At 43.2% G+C, this 15577-nt stretch overlaps 3 non-coding genes and 3 pseudogenes across 3 annotated transcripts; all 6 read right to left on the bottom strand.

Annotated features, from left to right (window-relative positions):
- Nucleotides 1-3160: 3160 nt before the first annotated feature.
- On the bottom strand, nucleotides 3161-3275 carry LOC136729869 (U5 spliceosomal RNA). Its single transcript, XR_010809131.1, has one exon. It is a non-coding gene; the product is annotated as a U5 spliceosomal RNA (small nuclear RNA).
- A 6096-nt stretch (nucleotides 3276-9371) lies between these two features.
- LOC136730294 (uncharacterized) lies at nucleotides 9372-9490 on the bottom strand (annotated as a pseudogene).
- Nucleotides 9491-9710: 220 nt separating this feature from the next.
- Nucleotides 9711-9829, bottom strand: LOC136729935 (5S ribosomal RNA). The gene has a single exon (XR_010809194.1). It is a non-coding gene; the product is annotated as a 5S ribosomal RNA (ribosomal RNA).
- A 224-nt stretch (nucleotides 9830-10053) lies between these two features.
- LOC136730210 (uncharacterized) lies at nucleotides 10054-10172 on the bottom strand (annotated as a pseudogene).
- Nucleotides 10173-10382: 210 nt separating this feature from the next.
- Nucleotides 10383-10501, bottom strand: LOC136729870 (5S ribosomal RNA). The gene has a single exon (XR_010809132.1). It is a non-coding gene; the product is annotated as a 5S ribosomal RNA (ribosomal RNA).
- A 221-nt stretch (nucleotides 10502-10722) lies between these two features.
- On the bottom strand, nucleotides 10723-10841 carry LOC136730027 (uncharacterized; annotated as a pseudogene).
- Between the last annotated feature and the right edge of the window lie 4736 nt (nucleotides 10842-15577).

Raw genomic sequence — 15577 nt, 5'->3', positions numbered from 1 at the left:
CACAGATATTTGGGGATTATATTTATTTGTCATAAAAATACTGTGCTTTGACCATACAAATTAAGATGAACAGCCAACACTGAATCAAAACTGAAGTTAAATTATATCTGGTTTAATTTATTTTGTGATTTGGGGGATTTTATTGTAAAGCACAACACACAATAAATCGTTCTTACAAATGCCAGTCAAGTATGACGAGTTTTTAGCGCCCTCACCACCACCTACCATGTTATAAGAGTATGTTAGAAGTACAACACATTAATAACTTAAACATTCATTTCAAATATACTGTGATTGTATATATCAAATAGCATGTAAAGACTTTAATGTTTTTTTTTTTTAAATAAACATTGTTACCAGTCATAATGATCTGCGCTTCATGGACAGGCCATCCACCTTTTGGAGGTTTGTTCGTGTCTCTCCACTCTGCTCTGAAGTTTCGAGTCGTCTCTTCGTCATCATCAGCAATGCTGAATAAATCAAAATTGCGAAAGCAAGCAGTGGGAATCACGCTGTAAGAGTCTTTGTCGACCCCGCTTTCCCACTTCACCAACGCGTGCATCACCGCCATACTACCTTCACCTTCTCGTCCGTTTTTTCTGCGCGTTTTTCCCCCGACAAGTCACGGCACAAAAAACAGTCCCGCTCTGCATTCTGGTACTTGGCGTTCTTAATAACACCGGCAGGGTGTAATCGCATAGACCACTCGAGTATAAAGTACTACATATCCCATCTGTTACAGTTTTTTTTCTTCTTCTGAAACTGCAAGCGCACTACATAAAGTTTGGCAAATGAAGAAATTTGGATGATGAGTTTACAATCTTATAAACAGTATTTAAGTAAACCTAGATATGCAATTCCAAAAAGAACAGCATCGAGATGGAGAAACAGGATACAAAAATAATAATACAATGTTTATACTTTTTGTATTTTAATTACAGTATGTAATTATTGCCTTTTGATTTACATTTACAGAAAAAGAACGGCGGCAAACGTGGACTACCCAACAAGAAGCAACAAAGTTACTAAAATATCAGATTCTCAGGTAAGCTTCATGCAGCCATACATGTATAATTATAAAATCAATCCAAAAAATAGACCTTGTTTACCCTACAACTGATTTGAGTGTTAATTCTATTTAAGATATAAAAAAATATTTTGTTTTCTGAACTAATAATCTGTGAACATTCTATTATCTCTATAATTTTAATTAATACATTTATTTTATTATTGGTGGAACATTATATTTTTCAGCTCAGATGATTTCACGTACCATCAATTTTTCTGTTAATAAATGTGCAAAAACAAATCAGATGGATAGGCCCCTACATATGAACATTAAGTTAAAGGCCTAGAGTGAGTGTTCTTCACTTCCAGTCATGGCGGGCCACAATCCAGCTCTTTGTAACTCATCAACAACCAAAGACCTGGGAAAAGGGTTAAATGGCTTCAGTTAAGCCAATTAGGTAATTAAGAGCTCAACTGGAAAAAAAACAGCAGGCATAGGGGTACTTTAGGACCACAGTCACTGATATAACCTACAATGTTGTTGTAATGAAAATCAGCAGACAGTGGGCCTCCTCCAGGACTAAGGTTGAGAAGCACTGGTCTTGAAGACCACAATAACAATCGACCTCAAGGGCTAGGGATATTCGAGGTGATGCTAAACCAGTCCTGAATGTTTAAATATAATGTTATTTTCTTGTAGTGTGCCGTTGCTGTTAATGCAACCAGTTATATTGAGCCATCAAATACAGAAGCTGACGAAAGACATCAACATGTAAATTTAGTTGTAAATTTAAAGTGTGTGTGAAAAGTATTTTGTATATGGAGATTAACCCATAGTTTCACAGATAAATTGTGGACCAGTGATATTCAGGATCTTCAAAACAAGTCCTGAATGCTCAAACTTAACACTTCTTTTTTTAGAGTGTCGTTGCTGTCAATCCAGCCAGTGATGTGGAGCCATCAGATACAGAAGCTGATGAAAAACAACATGTAAATTTCCTAAATTAATATGGTGCATCAAAATACTTATTTAGCACTTTCAACTGTTTCTTTGTGATTCCTAAAATTACTTTACAGGCTGGGGCTGGGGGAAGACACTGCGCCCGCCTGGAGAAGCCTGTACAAGCCCCCCTCAATAAGAGAGCTGGCAATCTGCAGTGGAGGGTGTTACACACCATTATTGCTGTCAATTCTTTTATTACTGTTCTTAACCCTGCTGTGTCCGACGCCTGCCCATTCTGTGCTCAGAGAGAGACCGTGTTTCACTGTTTCAGCACTTGTTCTCGGTTGTCACCCATTTTTAGTCTTTTAACTCGTCTTTTTACTGATCTTAACCTGATTTTTAACACAAAGGTTTTTATTTTAGGGGCGCGATACACCAGAAGGACCAAACATGTGGACCAGCTGGTAAACTTCTTGCTGGGCCAGGCTAAAATGGCCGTCTATAAGACTAGGAAGAACAGAGTGTGTGGGGAGGGCAGTGAGGATGCAGTGAGAGTGTTTGCCATGCTGGTCAAGTGCAGAGTCAGACTAGAGTTTAACTATTACAGGCTGATGAATGATTTGGAGAGTTTTGAACAGGTCTGGTGTATTAATGATGCCCTTTGTGAATTGTATGACGGGGAGTTGGTTTTTATTATGTAATTCATTTATAGGGTTTAGTATTTGATGGTTGTTTTGTTGTGTGTATTGGGTTGCTTTCTTTAAAAGTGTACAGATCAGTGGCGGAGTTAATGCTTGTTGGGGGGAGACAAACAAAGGGGAACACTATTTTTTATTTATTTATTTATTTTCTTTTGTATGAATTATTGCGTGTTGCAAACAGGCAATGAAGTCTGATAAAAGTCAAAAAGTCTCTCTCTCTCTCACACACACACACACAGCCAGCAAGACACACAGAGCCAGCCAGCTCAGCGATGACATCACAAACATCTCTCTCAGGTGACTCCTATGACATCACAGAGCACGTACATTCCGTTGCTTGCCGTCTGTCAACCACTCAGTCACTGCCAGCCAGACTGGCTGGCTGACTGGATGGTGGGGCTGCTTGCTGCTGCTGCGTACCTTAGCAAGCTTATTTGCTTGACCGGCCTTCCTCCTCCGCCCACATGCCCACCTATGTCCGATCTGCTGTTCACCTGGATCACAGCTCCGCCCCAACAAGGCAGAGCCTCCCAAGAATGGTACAAACTCACCCACGATCCCCTCCACGGAAAGCTATAGCAAAAGGCAAAAGCATTATACGTAATGAAGAGGAACCCGAGTCCAAGACGCATCCGACCAGCCATACATATTTGTGTGTATTAAAGATCACATTTTATTACATTTAGATTTTCTGTACTTTATTACATCTTTTTGTGATTTTTAAATGTATTGTTTCTTTTCCTTATATATGTATGTATGTATGTATGTGTGTGTGTGTCTGTGTGAAAGTGTATGTGTTTGTGTGTCTCTGTGTGAAAGTGAGTGTGTGTGTGTCTGTCTCTGTGTTTGTGTGTCTGTCTCTGTGTGAAAGTGAGTGTGTGTGCGTGTGTCTGTCTGTGAAAGTGTGTGTGTGTGTGTGGGTGTGACAGTGTGTATGAGTGTCTGTCTGTCATGTAACTCGCACATCTGTGAGGGCACCATTTTTGCAGAAAGAGATGTACACATTTTGGAGCAACATATGCTGCCATCCAGACATCGTCTTTTCCAGGGACGTCCCTGCATTTTTCAGCAGGATAACGCCAAACCACATTCTGCCCAGATTTCAAGCGCATGGTTGCATAGGCAGAGAGTGCGGGTGCTAGCATGGCCTGCCTGCAGTCCTGACCTGTCTCCGAATTGAGAATGTGTGGCGCACTATGAAGTGCAAATTAAGACAACGAAGGCCCTGTGCAGTTGCGCAGCTGAGGAAATGCATAATGGATGAATGGGGGGAAATCCCACTTGCTAAACTTAACCAAGTGGTGTCTTCAGTGCCCAAGTGCTTAATAAGTGTTATTAAAAGAAAAGGTGATGTTACATAGTGGTAAACAGTCGACTGTCCCAACTTTCTTGGTTTCTTTTCACTGCTAATGAGATGCTGTAGAGTGAGTTAGTTATATTGCTTTCAGGAGCTCTAATCGTATTGATGAGTTCATGCAGCATTTGTAATTGAATTTCAAAAAGAAATCCTTGCTGTCTGGCCTGTGTGTATGAGATGTACTCTGTCAATCTTTGGCTAACAACTGAAACATTGGTAGAACAGAAATGGCAACATAAAAAAGAAAAGTACATTTTAAAAGAGCACATTAAATAGGATGAATATACAGTTTTTTACAATCACTTTGTCACTAATTTCAGAACCTTGATGTCATTTTTCAAAACTCTAGACACAAAACTCAAAACGGTCATCACTTGTAACACAGGCTGTCCAATGTTCAAAACATTGCATTGTGCATTCATATCTTTAAAGAAACCTTGCACTTGCAGACTTGTTGGTTCAAATAATTCATTTATCATGAAATACCATAGTAACATTTATTTAGATCACCCACACAGAAGATACCGATAGTTTCACTGTGTAGTTGTTCGTACAATCATTAAATATTGTAGTACAAAATATGTGATACATGTTTCATTATGGTACTACACATAAATACATCACTGTAAAAGGACTAGTAGAGAGAATACTACAGACACAGTGGAATCATTGAACAAAATCTGAAATGTATTGATGCAATACAATCAAATCACACCATAGGTTTCTTTGAAGCCATGCAACAATAATTAGCTACAAAAAAGAACAAAACTACAGTAAAATGTCAACTGCAGTGTTCCTCACCTGGCTTAGTGTAAAACAAAGGATTGATTACTGTACTTCTGAATTTCCATCAGCCCTGTGTTCAGGTTCAGGTTCTCACAACCATTTTTCACAAGAGGCATCTTGAAACTGAACATACCTGAACATACTCAGTCATCAGCTGCTTCACTCTGTCTGCATTTCTTTCAAAAGGCACACTATACTCTGTGCTACACATTGGTATGCAGTATACAGTCATTTGACAATTGAGAGTAGCCTAATGTTTAGTGCATGCTGAAGACTTGCCGCTTCTCAGTACGGAAATTTCTGATGATTGAGGCCACAGTTGATCCTGAGTTGATTCTGAGGTTTGATTGAATCATTGTAGCTGCCTCAGTCATGGTCATGCCATGATTTACAACATGCTCTACAACTATTTCTCGGATTTCACTGGACACTATTTGCTGTTGCTGCCGCTGTCTGGTCCGTGGCCTTGTCCTCTACCACGTTCCCCCAACACCTCTCAAATGAGGCCCATGGCTGCCTCTCTGGTGAGGCCTAAGCCCTCCTCTATGACGAGGCCCACGACCACCTCTCAGAAGGGGTGCATGTCCCCTTCCATTCCTTTGACCACCACGTCTTCCTCCTCCCACTGCTTGACCTCTATTGTGACCTGGATGACTTGCCGGCTCCATGTTATCACTGTGTTGCTGGGGTGGATAGCACTCATTTCACTCGATACTCGTACCACAATGTGAAATCAATCATCAATAACCAGTTGGCAGTATTGGAAAAGCAATTACAAGGGCCTGCATACATACAGTAATGTCAAATCTGATGTGGAAGAACAATCATCTTCAACCAGGTTGGAGCGTTAGTTGCAATGCCTTTAATACACGCAGCGTGGAGAGGAACAGTGACTCAAGTAGATCCCAAAGTCGCTCTGCCTTCATTTTAACAGTCAGAGCTTTTATACACAAAAATCAAAGAGCTGGTTATAATCAGAAAGTCATTACTATGTTATCTTAAAAGTTAGCTAAGCAGAATTTATATCATTATAGGACAGAGTTCATAGATCAACACATGGATTAGGGAGCAGGCACTTCAATCATACTGTTTGACATTGTCTCCAAGATTCTCATCGTAAATAACAAACAGAAATCAAACTACCTTCTGGCCTGACCTTCTAGCTTGACCTTATCTTTCTTAAGTATACAAGAGAGAAAAACAGGTATTAGAGAAAAATTTTCTAACTTTCCTTCCACACTGCAAACATGGTGTGGAAAAGTGCTACATGATGATGAATGATGATGAAATATTACATCCATAGATAATGTAGTCCAACTGGTTCATGCTCCTCGTTTATTGATGTCAATGGATCTCATTATCCTGAAACTTTCATGATCGAAACATGGAATATTGTTTGTCAGTTTCCATAAAATTATGCATTAAGAGTAATGCAACAGTCACTTATCATTTTGAGCAGCTGTATCAATTGATAGTTAGATCTTTGTAATGAAATGAATAGACAGTGATCTCAGATGTAATGTGTGAATTGCATTTTGAAATGGTAATACTTTGATGTTAAGTTGTGTCATTTTAGTTCAATGAACAAATGATCTGAGGTTGATGTGTATTGTATCCAAGCAATTGTAAAAAAGTGTTAGAGTTTTGAAAAATGTGCATTTTGATCATCGGGTGTGAGTTTAGTGTCTAGAGTTTTGAAAAATGACATCAAGGTTCTGAAATGAGTGCCAAAGTGATTGTAAAAAAGTGTAATATCAGGGGACAGTGGCTATTAGTGATCTGGCCTTCCGTGGCCTCTGTATTAATGTAACAGGTCACATTGTATGTGTACACTGATACTTGATAGTATAATATAGTACAAGTAAAAAACATACATAGGTTTCATAGAAGTATTTTGCAGAAATGATTATGGATAGTTATCAAAATGGAGAGGAAATGCTAAATCCAGTCTCCCCAGGCTGAGCTTCTATTGCTGCACCTGCTGGCCCCACTATATGGATAGAGCCACACCAAGTACAAGAGTCTCCCCATTGCTATTTATATCTCCCTATCCAGTCTTCTTTGGGTCAGGGTGGGGTGCCTATTCCCCTGCATGCTTTGAAACCTATAGCACCTGGGACGCACACTTGGGATCCGGTTCCTCTGCCCCTCACATACACATGAGGAATCCCAGGTGCTCAATACGTCATACTGTCTCTTTCATCTCATGTGTAAACTATGGACAAATACATGACTAAACGTGTTTAGTTGCTTTTCCCAGAATGCTTTGCGCCACGATATGCAAATAACGGGGACTATGATTGGCTCCCTGACATTACCCACACTGCGACTGATGCTACCCATTTCACTACCCAACAAAGACCCATAATATGCGTGTGTCTGTCTGTCTGTCTGTCAAAGTATGTGTGTGTGTGTCTGTGTGTGTCTGTGTCTGTCTGTCTGTGTGTGAAAGTGTGTGTGTGTCTGTCTGTCTGTCTGTCATGTAACTTGCACATCTGTGAGGGCACCACTAATGCAGAAAGAGATGTACACATATTGTTTATTTTCCATATATATGTATGTATGTATGTATGCATGTCCAATTGCTTTGACAATACAAATGAATTGAATTGAGAGGGAGAGAGAGAGAGTAAGAGAGAGAGAGACAGACAGACAGACAGACAGACAGAGAGACACACACACACACACACACACACACACACACACACAGAGAGCCAGCCAGCCAGCTCAGCGATGACATGACGAGCCTCTCTCAGCTTACTGCTATGACATCACAGAGCACGTACATTCCGTTTAACAAATCGTTAAACAAAAAAGGTTATAAACACATTGACTACAATACCGGTTAGTAAGACGAAGGTGAGTCTCTCGTTAGTATTATTAGTCAGACATTAAATAACTACGCAGGTTAGTATTTATGTCAGGTAACTTCTCGTTATATATATATCAGTCTCATTTACGTTTAGGTGCCGAGAAAGATCCTATTTGTTACCACAATTTCCCTTAACTGATTATTATTCAATGATTAAGGATAGGCAGGGCCACCAATAATCTAATGTCTATTAACTTGTGTCAATTTCAGACTAAACAGTTAAACAGGAATGAGAAGATATTTCTCGGCGTTGACAGATTTTATTTCTAAAATTATCAACAAAACAGTTTAATGCAACTCACATTTATATTTAAGAAAACTAAATGATATTACACATTCTAGAGTTATGAATCACAGATTAACATTTCTAATTGATTTCTCAAATGTCATGAATCACAAACTCCAAACTGTTAAACTTATGTGAACTTCGTCGCAGAGAGGCCTCTCTGGCTTCGGGCTCAGATAACAGCACACGGCACGAGGTCCGTGTGGTTTGGAACAAAGGCAGTCCGGTTCGGCTTTGTCCAAGAACTTCCACTCAGTCGATGCACCTGGAAGTTGGGGTTTCGCGAATGTAGAGTCTTTTCCAAACAGATTTTCCATTGGTTTGAAGGCTCCAAGGTTGTGCACAAAATCTTCTTTGTAAGCAGGGTTCCACCGTAGTTACTTGAAGACGAAGTCTTTGAGGAAAGCAGGGCCCTGTTTGTTCCAAGGGTCAAGTTTCTTAAGACTCAAATAGCTATTTAAGTGACTGACACTTTCGTATTCAGTCGACTTAGTCAATTGTCCAGCTGTAAAACTCCACTGATCAGGTGGGTCTGTGAAGTTATTTATTTAATAAAGTCCTTTAAAATAATTCTTCGCTCAATCTCCTTCTCCCAGTTTAACTCTTCTGTTGCCGGCAAAGACTTGGTTGGTTTCTGATTCCGGTTCTGGCAACAGAGCTACAGGTTGAGCTGTGGCAGCGAGTTTCTGGTTCAGGTGAGAGAGAGAGAGAGAGAAAGACTGTCCGCTGTTCCTTATAGTCTGTCAGATCAGTAGGTGATTGGTCCCTGAGTTCTTGAGATTGGATTTCGGTTTCAGCCCCTAGTGTCCTATTGGAGGGAGGCTTTATTTATGACTGATGTCAATCCATGCCATCTTTTGGAAATGCCGGTTGGCCTGGGTTCGTAGCTCTATGTCGGGATTTCGGCTCTCATCCACTTCAAAGAGTTTTTATCACCTACAGGCCCCTTTCTCCAGACATCTCATAGCAGAATTCCAAACTATTTGGCCTCTTCTCGGTGCCATCCTCCCCAAAACTGTCACTTTGATGCAAACCAGTTCCAAGCTGATGAGCTAAGGAAATCTGATAACTTTGGGGGGGGAGAGGTCTTCTTTAGATCAGTGCTTCAGCTCAGAGCTAAAATGCTCTTATCCAAATACACCCAACATAACGCTACATATGTATGTATGTATGTATATATGTGTAGAAGGAAAATTAGAAATTAGAGATGCCTGGCTGCATGATGTCTCTTTAAGGCTGGCGGGTATTGACGGAACTTCCAGCAAAAAAAAAAAGAAAAAAGAAAAATGGAGGGAAAAATATCAGTGCAGCAAAGGGTGTTGACAGTAGCTGGATACGTGTACAATTCTTCAATAATATCTCCTCCAGACAGAGAGAGAGTATTAAGAGCTACGATAAAGTTACCCAGGAGACGTAAAAGCTTGCAGCACTAGGTATTTCCAGGAGGTCTCACATTCATGTACTGACCAGGTCCTGCCCCGTTTAGCTTCCGAGATCTGACGAGATCGGGCGCATTCAGGACGGTGTGGCCACAAGACGAAAGGCCTGGCTGCATGATGTCTCTTAAAGGTTGGCGGGTATTGACGGAACTTCCAGCAAAAAGAAAAAAAAAAAAAAATAGAAAAATGGAAGGAAAAATATCAGTGCAGGAAAGGGTGTTGAAAGTAGCCGGGTACGTGTACAATTCTTCAATTATATCTCCTGCAGACTGAAAGAGAGTATTAAGAGCTACGATAAAGTTACCCAGGAGACGTAAAAGCTTGCAGCACCTGGTATTTCCAGGAGGTCTCCCATCCAAGTACTGACCAGGCCCTGCCCCGTTTAGCTTCCGAGATCTGACGAGATCGGGCGCATTCAGGACGGTGTGGCCACAAGCCGAAAGGCCTGGCTGCATGATGTCTCTTAAAGGTTGGCGGGTATTGACGGAACTTCCAGCAAAAAAAAAAAAGAAAAAAAGAAAAAAGAAAAATGGATGGAAAAATATCAGTGCAGCAAAGGGTGTTGACAGTAGCTGGATACGTGTACAATACTTCAATTATATCTCCTCCAGACAGAGAGAGAGTATTAAGAGCTACGATAAAGTTACCCAGGAGACGTAAAAGCTTGCAGCACTAGGTATTTCCAGGAGGTCTCACATTCATGTACTGACCAGGTCCTGCCCCGTTTAGCTTCCGAGATCTGACGAGATCGGGCGCGTTCAGGATGGTGTGGCCGCAAGCCGAGATGCCTGGCTGCATGATGTCTCTTAAAGGCTGGCGGGTATTGACGGAACTGCCAGCAAAAAAAAAAAAGAAAAATAGAGGGAAATATACCAGTGCAGCAAAGGGTGTTGAAAGTAGCCGGGTACGTGTACAATTCTTCAATTATATCTCCTGGAGACAGAAAGAGAGTATTAAGAGCTACGATGAAGTTACCCAGGAGACGTAAAAAGCTTGCAGCACCTGGTATTTCTAGGAGGTCTCCCATCCAAGTACTGACCAGGCCCTGCCCCGTTTAGCTTCCGAGATCTGACGAGATCGGGCGCATTCAGGACGGTGTGGCCACAAGCCGAAAGGCCTGGCTGCATGATGTCTCTTAAAGGTCGGCGGGTATTGACGGAACTTCCAGCAAAAAGAAAAAAAAAAAAAAATAGAAAAATGGAAGGAAAAATATCAGTGCAGGAATGGGTGTTGAAAGTAGCCGGGTACGTGTACAATTCTTCAATTATATCTCCTGCAGACTGAAAGAGAGTATTAAGAGCTATGATAAAGTTACCCAGGAGACGTAAAAAGCTTGCAGCACCTGGTATTTCTAGGAGGTCTCCCATCCAAGTACTGACCAGGCCCTGCCCCATTTAGCTTCCGAGATCTGACGAGATCGGACGCATTCAGGACGGTGTGGCCACAAGCCGAAAGGCCTGGCTGCATGATGTCTCTTAAAGGTTGGCGGGTATTGACGGAACTTCCAGCAAAAAAAAAATGGATAAAGAAAAATGGAGGGAAAAATATCAGTGCAGCAATGGGTGTTGAATGTAGCCGGGTACGTGTACAATACTTCAATTATATCTCCTCCAGACAGAAAGAGAGTATTAAGAGCTACGATGAACTCACCTAAAGGATTATTAGGAACACCATACTAATACTGTGTTTGACCCCCTTTCGCCTTCAGAACTGCTTTAATTCTACGTGGCATTGATTCAACAAGGTGCTGAAAGCATTCTTTAGAAATGTTGGCCCATATTGATAGGATAGCATCTTGCAGTTGATGGAGATTTGTGGGATGCACATCCAGGGCACGAAGCTCCCGTTCCACCACATCCCAAAGATGCTCTATTGGGTTGAGATCTGGTGACTGTGGGGGCCAGTTTAGTACAGTGAACTCATTGTCATGTTCAAGAAACCAATTTGAAATGATTCGACCTTTGTGACATGGTGCATTATCCTGCTGGAAGTAGCCATCAGAGGATGGGTACATGGTGGTCAAAAAGGGATGGACGTGGTCAGAAACAATGCTCAGGTAGGCCGTAGCATTTAAACGATGCCCAATTGGCACTAAGGGGCCTAAAGTGTGCCAAGAAGACATCCCCCACACCATTACACCACCACCACCAGCCTGCACAGTGGTAACAAGACATGATGGATCCATGTTCTCATTCTGTTTACACCAAATTCTGACTCTACCATCTGAATGTCTCACCTCTTTTTCCTATTTGTAGTGGAGATGAGTGGTACCCAGTGGGGTCTTCTGCTGTTGTAGCCCATCCGCCTCAAGGTTGTATGTGTTGTGGCATCACAAATGCTTTGCTGCATACCTCGGTTGTAGCGAGTGGTTATTTCAGTCAAAGTTGCTCTTCTATCAGCTTGAATCGAGTCGGCCCATTCTCCTCTGAGCTCTAGCATCAACAAGGCATTTTCGCCCACAGGACTGCCGCATACTGGATGTTTTTCCCTTTTCACACCATTCTTTGTAAACCCTAGAAATGGTTGTGCGTGAAAATCCCAGTAACTGAGCAGATTGTGAAATACTCAGACCGGCCCGTCTGGCACCAACAACCATGCCACGCTCAAAATTGCTTAAATCACCTTTCATTCCCATTCAGACATTCAGTTTGGAGTTCAGGAGATTGTCTTGACCAGGACCACACCCCTAAATGCATTGAAGCAACTGCCATGTGATTGGTTGATTAGATAATTGCATTAATGAGAAATTGAACAGGTGTTCCTAATAATCCTTTAGGTGAGTGTATATGTATGTATGTGTATGTATGTCCAATTGCTTTGACAATACAAATGAAATTAATTGAGAGAGAGAGAGAGAGAGAGAGAGAGAGAGAGAGAGAGAGAGAGAGAGAGAGAGGGAGGAATATGAGCTCCTAAAAAACATTTGTTTTTATACATAAGCGGATTTAATTTGTGATTTACAAATGAATATATAGCACTATAAACATACACAGAAGACATGGAATAGAAATTCAGAAGAAAAAGTATTCAAAAAATAATAATTTTAAGAGAAACACAAAAAGAAGAAAGCAGAGAGACAGTTCAGGAAGAAAAGTCAGAAAAGAAAAGCTGAAGACAAGAATTGGAGGTAAGAGACAAATAATTAAACAAAAAAATATGTATTAATAAAATAAATAAGCATTCTCAGTAGTTGACTCAGCCAATGAAAATGCAGAGCTCCGATTTGAATAGAGTGACAGTAGGAGAGAGCCCAACTGCCACTGAGACTGATAGAAATCTATCGAACAGCAGTCTGACTGCAGAGCTGCCTTTTGAAATCCGATACCCTGAAGACATTCGCTCTGCACAGGCTAAGAAGGACTACAAACAAGCTGTGATGAGAGCATCTCCTGAGACCCTCATCCTAGACTACACCGGTAAAGGAGAAAACAGGGTCAAGAACAATCTACTGTTCTACACCGCCTTTCACAAAACCCTGTGCCAGACATACCCCAATAACAACAAGAGGGGCATTAGCAGAGGCAGGCAGATCTCAGTGCTGGTAGAGAAAGACACAGACAGTGTGATGCTCACTTTTAATGTATACCACAACGGGACCATCATGGTGCAGGGCAGCGAGAGCAGCCTGGACCAATTAGCTCTCGGCTTCCACACCTCAAAGCAGCAGACTGAGGTAGAGAAACAAGAGCCAGAGCCGGCCACCCTGCAGTCTGCCCCCAGCCACACGGAGCCAGACAGTGCCCCATCTCCCACAGACTGCCCCCCTGTCTCCCCAAAACTCTCCAGCAACATTAAAACACTAAAGGAATGCCTATCAGTGCTGGAGCTGGAGTTTGCGGAGTTCAGGGAGCAGACCTTGAGCACCCTGGCCCAGACCTCCTTGTGCGATCAGCTCCGGGATGAGATGCACAGACTAAAGATGCAGCACAAGGCTGAGATCCATGAGCTGAGAGCAGCAGTGAGAGACCTGGAGGAGCAGAGCCAAACCCTGAGGACGGAGCTGCGCAGAGCGAGGGAGGAGCTGACCAGGACACCCCAGCACAGCCAGCTAAGGAGCCTGCAGAGCCAGCTGGAGGAGCTAAGAGAGGAGCTACACATCACTGGAGCACAGAGACTGCACTGCACTGACCCCACAACACCTCCAACCCCTGACGCACCCACTGATCCACCCACACTCCCCACCACTCCTGACACACCCACTATCACCAGACCTGCCACTAATACACAACCCCCTGAAACGCCACTCCCCCAAAACACACCCGCTGCCCCCACCACTCCCGACGCAAACCCGGAGTGGCAGGTCAACGCAGAGGTGGTCATTCTGAGCGAATCCAATGGGAAGTTCCTGGTTGAGAGGCGCCTCTTCCCTGGGCGAAAAGTGAAAAAGCTTTGGTGCTCCACAGCACAGAGAGCCCTGGAGCTGCTCTCCAAGAGGAGGCTTTGCCAAGTCAAACACATCCTCATCCACACCGGCACTAACGACCTGAGTGCCCGCAGGGGCGATGTGGCCTCAGCCCTGAGACAGGTAGCAACGAAAGCCACAGAGGAATTCCCAACTGCCAAAATTTCCATCTCCACACTGCTGCCCCGCACAGACGTGCCCCTGCACATCATCCAGGCCATCAACGCAGAAGTGTCCCGAAGATGTGCCCTCCTCCCCAACGTCCACCTGGCACACCACTGAGACATCCAGCCACATCACCTGTATGACCACGTCCACCTCAACAAGACGGGTGTGAGGATCATCTCAAAGGTCCTCAAGGACACAACCCTGGGCCGAAACCCCACACACCCCCACCTCGAGACCAGGAGCAAACCCCCCAGCCCCCGGCCACATCCCAGCCCCTGAGACCCCGCGGCCCCATTCCCCACCCCCCCATCCCCAGAGGGCCCGTCCAGCACAGCAGAGCGGACAGCCGGGGACCAGCACAGCCACACAGCCACGCAGCAGCGGCTTCCAGAGCCTGGAGGCCCGATGCTGCCCAGCTGGCCCAGATAAGGCAACTCCTCAGTGTCATCTGTACCACACTGCTGAGTTAACTGAGCCTCAACACACATATATATGGTTGTGGAGATGGAGAGTAAGAAAAAATGTGATTTAATTATTCTGATATTTTGATGCAAAGATAAAATCTTTGAGTGATTATTATGTATATCCATATATAATTATTAATAGTAATATAATATCAGTTGTAGACCACAAATTAAACTTTCTTATGTAGAAGAGACAAGTATAATAAAATATATTAACATGTCCTTTAAAATAAGCAGTTGGAATATGCAGGGTTTACGCTCCTCAACTTTTGGAATGAAGAGCACAGGCCCTGAACTGATCAACACTGTAAATAGTTCAGATGTTTTCATTCTTGTAGAGACTTGGTGCTGTGCAGATATGTCTATACACTGGATGGATACAATGGATACAGGGAGCTGATTGTGCCCTCCTATAAAAAACCCAAAGTCAGGTGTGGCAGGGCCTCGTGGGGGATTATCGTGTGGTACAGGGAGGAGCTCCGAGCAGCCCTATGCCCAGTACAGAGAGGAGACACACACCTGTGGATGAAAATCAGAAAAGACACCCTACAAAATAACACAGATATATACCTATGTGCAATTTATATGCCACCCGCAGACTCCCCCTACTATAATGAGGAAGGCTTTCATGAGCTTCAAAACGAAATCTGCCACTTCCAGACCCTGGGCTCTGTACTGCTGTGTGGCGATCTCAATGCCAGGACTGGCAGAGAGATGGACTACATCAATACAGAGGGGAACACACACCTGTTCGGAGACTCCCCGCTGTGCCACACACACACCTCCACACTGACACAGCCACGACAGCGTGGTAAACAAGAGCAGGAAGCAGGTAGTGCGCCTATGTAAAAGCCTGGGTCTATATATCATCAATGGCAGGACCAGGGGGTACTCTCTGGGGAGATTCACATACTGCTCGGCTCTGGGCAGCAGTGTGGTGGACTACGCCATAACTGACCTGGACCCACAAGCCAACAATGCGTTTATAGTCAGACAACAATCTCCACTATCAGACCACAGCCAAATAACACTTTACCTAAAAAGATCAGCGCAGCCACAAGTCAGAGCCAAACTTCCCACAAAACTGGTCTCCCTGCCACCCAGTTAGAGATGGTCAGAGCCCAGCACAGAGAACTACACAAGAGCCCTGA

Source organism: Amia ocellicauda, unplaced genomic scaffold (genome assembly GCF_036373705.1).
Source record: "Amia ocellicauda isolate fAmiCal2 unplaced genomic scaffold, fAmiCal2.hap1 HAP1_SCAFFOLD_31, whole genome shotgun sequence".
Classification (NCBI taxonomy): domain Eukaryota; kingdom Metazoa; phylum Chordata; class Actinopteri; order Amiiformes; family Amiidae; genus Amia; species Amia ocellicauda.
The sequence above is the reverse complement of the archived record's forward strand: the minus strand, read 5'-3'. Positions and strand labels throughout refer to the sequence as shown.